This window comes from Lepus europaeus, chromosome 10 (assembly GCF_033115175.1).
Source record: "Lepus europaeus isolate LE1 chromosome 10, mLepTim1.pri, whole genome shotgun sequence".
Taxonomy (NCBI): domain Eukaryota; kingdom Metazoa; phylum Chordata; class Mammalia; order Lagomorpha; family Leporidae; genus Lepus; species Lepus europaeus.
The window spans coordinates 25,821,315-25,831,035 of record NC_084836.1 but is presented as its reverse complement, the minus strand read 5'-3'; positions in this window follow the sequence as shown (position 1 = coordinate 25,831,035).

The following is a 9,721-nucleotide window of genomic DNA, read 5'->3' as shown; positions in this document are numbered from 1 at the left end:
AGAAATCCAGCTTGAATTAGCTAACAGAGGATTTGTGGGAAGGAGTCAGTCATGGGCTCAAAGGAAGGTATTCAGGAAGCGAGGCAGCTCTGAGGACCTCGGGCCGAAAACCTCGGGACTTAACTCCCGCTCTCAGGCTTTTCTCTGAGGCTGCAAACATGGCTACCATCACCCCAGAACTATATACAATGTTGTGGCCCTGCTGTTACACGTAGGACAAACCCTGGGGAAGAATTTGATTATGAAGCTCGCATGTGCCTACCCCTGGGCCACCCACAGGGGCCGGGAGGATGGTGTGAGAGTTGACCAGGGTTGGGTCACATCTTCACCCCTGCTGTAAGGACAGGGGTGGTGTATACTGATTAGCAAGTCTAGGATGGGGTAGCGACGTTTCCCAAAGGAAGAAGATGCTACTTTTTAAAAGCGAAAAACTGATGCTAAGCCGAGAAATAGTCAAGGCTCACATTTATCGAATCAGGGATGAGAGTGAATTTCATCTCCTACTACTATCAATAGCTTGTCTATGTTGTCTTGGCAAAGGTGAAACATTACAGACCCTAGAGCCATCTGGAATATACTGTGGATTTGATTTGATCTTCCTAAATCGTCTGTAATGAGCCGCCAGAGGAGGTGGCTGGGACATCAGCTGTACAGCTGTGAAAATATAAAACGCTATTGTTCTCGTAAATAAAATCAGGGTACTCTAAAAATAAAAGCTAATATCATAGCCATATTTTTAACTTTGTTTCCAAATATACTCATTAAATTTCTTAAACATTTTTATCAGTAAAATAATTTAAACTTGACTTTTTATTAAAACTTAAGGAATATTGCATGTAATAACTTTAAAATATTTCTCAGTCACTCTTGATAGAGGTTTATATGGGTATTTAATGTAAAGTTTAGTTGAACTAGTTAGTTTTTATATGATTCTACTGATTTAAAGTAAATAATAACAAAAAAGCCTAGAATTGATCAAGCTGTTAGGAACTATAAATCAGTAAATTATTATTATGTTTGTTTAGATTTATTTATTTATTTGAAAGGCAGAGTTACAGAGAGGCAGAGGCACAGAGAGAGAGAGGTTTTCCATCTACTGGTTCTCTTCCCAAATGGCCACAACGCCAGAAGCTGGACCGATTTGGAGCCAGGAGCCTGGAGCTTCTTCTGGGTCTCCCATGCGAGTACAGGGGACCAAGGACTTGGGCCATCTTCCAATGCTTTCCCAGGCCATAGCAGAGAGCCAGATCAGAAGTGGAGCAGCCGGGACTAGAACTGGTGCCCATATGGGATGCCAGTGGTGCAATGGTGGCTTTACCTGCTACTCCACAGCACTGGCCCCAATTATTATTATTTTAAATTTTGTTAGGATTTTGGATCTTTGCCTATGATTCCACCACGATATGATAATAATATGGTATCAATGCCTGCCTTATGTCAGATGCTTTACCTGACAGCTCTGAGGAGAATTCAATTGTCCTGGTGCTACAGATGTGGAAACTGAGTTCCTGCTAGGAGCTGTCACTTGCTCAAGGTTACATAGCCAATGTGCTACTTGGTGAACCCGGCTCTAGAGTCACCCTGTCCAATCTTTCATATTGCTATCTTAACTCAGCCATGCTAGAGAAAAGATCAAGACTATGCAGGAGGGGCTGGCGCTGTGGTGTAGTAAGTAAAGCCGTTGCATGCAGTGCCCGCATCCCACATGGGCACAATCCAGCTCTCTGCTATGGCCTCGGAAAGCTGTGGAAAGATGGCTCAAGTCCTTGGGCCCCTGCACCCACCTGGGAGACCCAGAAGAAGCTCCAGGTTCCTGGCTTCAGATAGGCCCAGCTCCAGCTACCTTTCTCTCTCCCTCTCCCTCTCTCTCTCTCTCTCTCTCTCTCTCCCCCTCTCCCTCTCCCCCTCCCCCTCCTCCTCCCCCTCCCCCTCCCTCTCCCTCTCTGTGAATGTGCCCTTCAAATAATAAATAAATAAATCTTTAAAAAAAAAAGACTAGGATGTTTGTTAATAAAATAGGAGTCCAACTGAGTGAGACTCTATAATTAGTATTGGATTATAAATTTTATAAATGTACCATAGAGTTGAGCAAACAAGTTAACTTCGCAAGACAGAGTAGAGACACTTGCAGTGCATAAAATGAGACAAATGCCAGCTCTAGCACCAGAGAAGTCTCCACATCAATTTCATGAGCAAGCACAAATAAGAAAAGAGGGCAAGGCAGCCATTACTCAGTGGTAAGCAAAGGAGCAACTGTGCTCCTGCTGATCGCCAGGAAAACGTGAGAATAAAACCTCAGCTTTTTTTCACCAGCAGAAAATTAGTGTAGGGTTTACTTTAGGGTTGTGGGGGCTGGGTGTGTGGAAACCGTTAGGGAACTGGGGCATGTGCAGCTGTGTGACAAATATTAATGGCTATCTCAAATCTCACACTGAAAAATTCAGGTCATTCTGTAGCACAAGTTGCCTCCAGATGCAATAACCTTTTTTGAGATTCCCTGGGAAGGCCTACCAAAGCACAGGAGGCTATCTGGGGTCACAGGGAAGGATAGAATTTGAAATAAGCAGAGAATTGTCAAAAGAGCTAGGGCTGGCATTGTGGTGCAGTGGGTTAGCCACCTTCTGCAACACCAGATCCCATACTGCAGTGCCGGTTGGAGTCCAGGCTGCTCCACTTCCAGTCGAGCTCCCTGCTAATGCAGACCCCTGCACCCACATGAGAGACCCCGATGGAATGCCTGTATCCTGGCTTGACCTGGCCCAGCCTTGACTGTTGCAGAAATTTGGGGAGTGTACCAATGGATGGAAGATTTCTGTCTCTGCCTCTGCCACTCTTTCAAATTAATAAAATAAATCTTTTAAAAAAACCTTTATATTTTTAGACAATGTTCCAGTGGGATGGTATTTTTTTCCAGCAGACAAGACCACTTTCCCCCCCACTGAGAGTTACTGATCATGATCCCACAGAAGCCAGCTGGGCACTGCCAAGTTCAGATTAGGATTCTACTTGACAGATACTGCTGATCCTACCCATAGAGTTGTGCTCAGTCTTTTCTGAAGGGAACTCGCTCAGCTTCTTGGGAAAGACTCTTGATGAATGAGCAAACACAGTGGTCTCAGGAACCCCTGCGCCATGACTGCTTTAGACAAGGGCACGAGATGCAATTCTGGAGAATGAGACGGAGGAAGTCTGCTGCGAAGGCAGGGGCAACTCCTTTCCCTTCCTCTGCATAGTGCCACCTGCACGTGATTCCTGGAGCTACAGCAGTCATTTTAACGGAACAAGTCCCCATGCTGAGGACAGCAGGGTGCAAGGATGGGAGAAACCAGAGTCCTTGATGATGTTGTGAAGCAACTGAACTCAGAGACACTCCCCACATTACTCAGATATAATACAGACTATTACTGTGTGCTACTAAATGTTTTACTATGTAAAGTACTTTCAGAACATGCTTCTAAGGTTTTCTCCAAACGAGAAGCATCAAAATCGAATCCCCAGACATGCTGATCAGATGGGCCCTCTGGTGTCTGTTTGCTGTCCGAGGGTTGGGTGGTTTTATGAGGTTCAGGGACTCGTGATCCCCATCCTCCTTCACCTCCCTCCCTCTCCCCACCTCTACCCCCACCCTACTTCCCCACCCTATAAGCCACACTGCGCTTACCTTCAGCTGATGTAATTTGTAGAAAGAGGATCAATTCCATCTATACTAAGCAGAAAAGATAGAATAATTATATTGTGCTTGCCCAGGGAACAAAATAGTTTTCAACATAGTAGGGTAAATGTCACTTTCTTTTATGTTAAGGAAACAGGATTACTGCCAACATGTATAAAATCCTTTTATAAAAAGAATTGAGATAAAAATCAGACAGAATAAGGTTCACCTTTAAAACTATTTTTGAAATATAATTTGTTAGTTTTTAGCATATTCACAATGTTATGCAAACATGATCACTAATTCCAGATTTCCATCACCCCTGCCCTCAAAAGCCCCATATCTCTTTCAGTTCTCAACCCTTTAACTTATATACCTAAAGCCAAGAATTTTACTGAGTTTTACTTCCTGTAGTTTGATTATGAAGACAACGGGGTAGGTTGTTTCACTCATTTTCCCAGTGAAAAGTCACATTTTAATGTTTTATATGCTTTTTCTAACTACAGATGCCTCCTAGATTCTGAGGACGAATTCCACACCCCAAAAGCATCCTTCCTGGCTCTAGCTGACAACTGCTGTATTAAATGATACTCACACAAGGTGCATATTTTGTTCGGACGGCTTTGATATGGCCAAGTACTTCTCCCATGAATGATTTTTTGTTTTTGTTTTTTTTCCATCTAGCTCAAGTTAGAGTTAATGGCTCTATTGATTCATGTTACCTTGGGTGAAATTCTTAGTATTATGTATTTATTAATTCTACGTGCAAAGAATTAGCTTTTCATAAATGAGAAAATAATTTTTCATGGTAATTTAATATTTAAAATTCAAACTAGGACACAGTTTTTCTTTCACATAATTTTCCCACCCTCTTTCTATTGCTTTGAAAAGAGTATCATAAATCACCAAAATGGTAGGACTGATATTTAGCCTTATTTAGTGACATAAAACTGACTGCCAATTTTTTAGCAATTTTATTGTGGCTCAAAGTTCCAAGTCCAAGCTAATGCAGCCAACCTGAAATTCTGTAAACCTCTCTGTAACTGGAGAGCCATCACATATAGGCATTTTCAAGGCCTGAATGTATCTATCCTTAAATGTATACACAGAGGGTAAATAGAGTAATATATACATCTACTTAAACTTTTAAGTTTTTAAAATCAAAATATGTATTGGTTTATAGTAATAAATCTTGGAAAATACTATTGATTTATACTATATTGATATTTATAAATCAGAAAATGCATAATCATGGCTTTATATATAAGAAAGATGGCATATACCTACAACAGATTTCATAACTACAGAAGTAATACAGCCATAAGGATGTTGTATCAGTGAAGATAGGGGGCTGCATGTGAAAGAAGCCTAAATCAACTCAGAAAAAAAAAGTAGGGAAAGTTATTGGTCCTCTGTATTAGTTAAGTTTTCATTACTTCAATATACCTCAGAGAAGCTACTCAGGAAGGTTTATTTTGGATCAGAGTTTTGGAGATTCACAGTCCAAGACTGGTGACTGCATTGGGCTAGTGTGAGCCAGGAAGTGGAGACAGCAGCTGGGCCCAACTCAGCCTTTATGACCAACCCTCGGGTGAGAGCTACCTTCCAAGGCTTCCTATGGGGCCCACCTCCTAAACACCATAACTGTACCAGGTATCTGCCCCTAATCCATTGATTATTGACATTAATCCATTAACATGAGACTTTGGGGACCAAGCCTTGAATACATGGACCTTTATGGGACGCCCATAACATTTATGTAACCAAGGAGTCCAAGTGAAGGGTAGCTTCAGGCACGTGTGAATCAGGTCCTCAGACACTACAATCCACTACCTGTCTCCTTCCTTCTTTTGACTCTAGTTCTTTTTGCGCTGACTTCGTCTTTGGCATGGCACCTCCCAGCCACAACAGATATATAACCTCTAGGCCTCATGTCTTACAGACTAAGGACTTCTATTTTCCAGTTTTTCCAACACAAGTCCAGGTTTGAGTTTCACTGGCCTGTCTTGGGTTACTTACTCATTCCTGAGCCAATCACTAAACCCAGTGGGATATGACAGCTTGAGAACTAGGGAGAAGGTACAGTCAAATCCCCTGGCCCATAGCAGGGAAAGAGGGAAAGGAGGAGGGTGGTCCCCAGAGGAAGTTAAGGTGCTATGACAAGAAAAGACAAGCACAAACAATGAAATGCAGACAAACTTTCCAGGAACTACATTTTTTCCCTGACACACGCAAATGGGCAACCCGGAACTAACACACCACACAGTGGTGTTCTGGGGACACCCTTCACCTTGTATTCTATTTGAAATAGTGATCCTTGCATACCTTCTTTTCTCTGAGACAGGTGGAGTGAAAGAACAGTAGGCATCAGCCTAGGAAACAACTTTACAAACATCAGTTCTGTTCCAATAGTTGTGTTTAAAAATCTACCACATGCCATTTCTGTAGCACTATTATTTCCATAGATCTTAAGAACACACACAGACTTACCCTCCTGGAGCGAGAGCTGACAAATGTTGTGCTTGCAACGCAACTGCATTTCAGACTCTAGACACATGGCACCAGTGTTTGATTAATTTGCATTTGAAAAAGATATTATACAGAGGATATGTGTTCACACTGCGGCATGACTTAAAGCAATGCAGGCCTACAGGTCTTTGCAAGCTGGTCACACAAGAGACTACAAACCTTTGAAATGATCACCAGTCTTTTTGGAAAAATAGAACAGTATCATGGTGACATATTTTTGGCTCCTAAAAATTGCTCAATGAAAACTTTTTGGTTTCCTATTCATAACTATGGGAGACTTCAAAGAGTTCATGGAAAAATCACACACACACACACACACACTCTTAATGTGAGAGGCAGAGATAGAGAGAGATCCTATGCATCAGTTCACTCACATTGCCTAAATGCCTACATTGGCTGGGACAAGGCCAAGGCCAAAGTCAGGAGTTGGAAAGGCAATTCAGGCCTGTCGTGTCAGTGGCAAGAAGCCAGTTTCCAGAGCCATCACCAGGGTCAGCCTTGGCAGGAAGTTGAAGTCAGGAGCCAGGTATTGAACTTAGGCACTGCCAGTGTGGAAGGCGGCCTTAACCACCGGGGTAAAAGCCCATTCCTTCCTCTAGAAACTTTTCTAAAGCCCCCTTGTATTTGTAACATCTGTTATTCCCCCACACAAGGGCTTTTACTTCCTGAAATGGCAGAATTTACTCTTTAGGGCAGCCCAGACAATTGTCACCTCATCTTCAGCAAGATCATTAAATCTCATCAATACTGTTTTCCCTCATTGTGTCTCCACATATAGTGTTCTAGCAGGTGAGACAGCTGGTGTTCAGTGAATGATGAATACATAACTACTGGTATAATTCTGTTCATGCCTTTTCTCTAAAACGAATAGGTACTACAAAGAACTAAAACAATCAAGTTTACATAAATAAGAAGCAATAGAGGGTTCCTTGGGAGCTACTCTGAGATGGATGCAGAACATCGGGTGGAAGAGGCGGTAATTGTTAGGTGAGACATCGAAGATACAAAAGGAGCAATACAGAGGTATTACTGTTCCAGGCGGAAGGGACAGCCAAGGCAAGAACGAATCCAGCTGTTTGAAGACGACAGAGGCGCTGGAGCTGACACACAGTGGGTGATGAAGGGAAAACGAGAAGGCTGGACGTCTGAGAGCTTCACAGGGCTACATGTCGAACCCGGCAGGGCTCCGACGGGAGCCCGTCACCTCTCTTCTGTGCAGTGTGTGTCTCGGCCAGGGGCACTGGCCTGCGTGTGACAGTGTAGAAGGCATTTTATTGTAGATGTTGGCCACGACAGGCAAGGAAACCAGATCCACATTCAGAGTAAATGCCTATTCCCCTGGAAATAAGTCGCCACTGCCTCCAAAGTGGGAGAAATCCGATGAAATAAACCCGCCACTGGACTTCGATGTGTTTTGTGTTGGGTTCCCCCAAAAGCGGACTCTCAGACAAGGATTTGCTTTTAGGAAGTGATCTCAGTGCCTGGCTGCTTTGTTCTAAATCTTTTTGGAGTATGGATCTAATCCTCAAGGTTCATTTGCAAAGCCCTCCCCACAACTCTCACACCATTCTTCAATGTGGCTTTGTTGAAAGTCTCTGACCAACCAATGATTGCTATGGATCCTGATCTCAGGTCATGTTTCCTTAAATCACATACATGATAAAAAGCATCGTTTGCAATCCTGACTGCTGAGATTTGCTCTCTGCTGTCCTCCAAGACACACCTTAATAGAGGCTTTGATAGCCACTTTCTGCTGACAGATCACATTGTTCAACAGCTCTAAGTCGGGCTTGCCTTTTTTTCATTCTCAGACAACAACTCACCACATGGGCAAAGGCTCAGATTGGTAGGGGTAAAATATGAGAACAGGCTAAAAGGCAAATGGTGGGGTGAAATCTGTTCACACAAACTACATAAACGTGTCCTCATGGACTGCTGTGGTTCCACTTCCCAGGTGATGGAGCACTACTGGAAAATCATCAACCTTATGGGGAAGTGGATTAGACACCACCTGGTACCCCATACTTACAGTATCTCAAGCAGCAAACTGGAGCTGTTTTACAAAAGAATAGTGATCCTCAGGAAGGAGGGGTCACCCTGCTCTAACACTGCCTGGGCTTCAGCTGTGGTGCCTCCTCGGATATTCATCTGACTTCACTAAGTGCCCGATCTTTGGAGCCCAGTGGTCGTTTGGACTGCGCCCTGGGCCACCCAGAGGGACTGAGTTTGTTCTGCCAACAACTCAGGTTGCCTGGTAAATAAACAGGTGCAAAACATCTGTCTGCTCATGTGCTGTCTTAAAAACCCAGGGCACCACATGAAGCTGGGGCTGCCTTTCCTAGTTGTAGAAAGGCCAAGGGGGAGCGATTTGTCCTGAAAAGTGGACAGGCTGTCTTCACTGGTCCTAAACTGAGCCCCCGGGAATTTTTAAGTCAAGTCCCTGAGATTCAGACTGTGTCCTGTGGCATACCTGTGTCTTACCGGGACGTGTAAGTACTGGATTTCCTGCTTTATCCGCAGAGTGTACCAAAGTGATATCCTGTGGTTTGGTGAGGTGTTAGATGTCCTTTCGCAGCAAATGGTTAGAGCTGACATCTCTGGAACAGGTTTTTAGAGTATTTCTGCCCCTGTCAGGTAAGAGCAAACAATTGCTGGTGGACTACAAACCAAAATGGATAAAAATGTAACAGTTGGCCGGCGGCACGGCTCAATAGGCTAATCCTCCGCCTGTGGCACCAGCACACCGGATTCTGTCCCAGGTGCCCCTCTTCCAGGCCAGCTCTCTGCTGTGGCCCAGGAGTGCAGTGGAGGATGGCCCAAGTGCTTGGGCCCTGCACCCCATGGGAGACCAGGAGAAGCACCTGGCTCCTGCCTTCGGATCAGCGCGATGTGCCGGCCGCAGCGGCCATTGGAAGGTGAACCAATGGCAAAAAGGAAGATCTTTCTCTCTGTTTCTATCCACTCTGCCTGTCAAAAAAAAAAAAAAAAGAAAGAAAGAAAGAAAGAAAGAAAAATAAAAAAAATGCAACAGTTAAGAGTTACAGATCAAACACAAGAGGGTATATTAATTTGTTCTAACAGAGACTATTTTGGGAAGAGCAGGCAGATGCAATTTGGATCACCTCAAGGTTAAGCTTTATTGCAGAGCCCGCAGTCGTTCTCCAAGACCCATCCATCTTTCCTGTTGGCCAATGAGAAGGATCCCGTACATCTGAGATTACCAAATTTGGCACCTTTGTACCTCTTGATGGTTGCATTCATCTCTATAATTACCTCAAAGATACATGCTTTTCTACTTATTTTGGTAGGGAAAGAACCTTCCAGTGTTTTCTCCTTGCCCCCTCCCTCCTTTTAAGATTTTATTTATTTATTTGAGAAGCAGCGTTACAGACAGAGGGACAGAAAGATCTTTCATTTGCTGGTTCACTCCCCAAATGGACACAATGGCCAGAACTGGGCCCATCTGAACCCAGGAGCCAGGAGCTTCTTCCAGGTCTCCCACACAGGTGCAAGGGCGCAAGCACTTGGGCCACCTTCTAC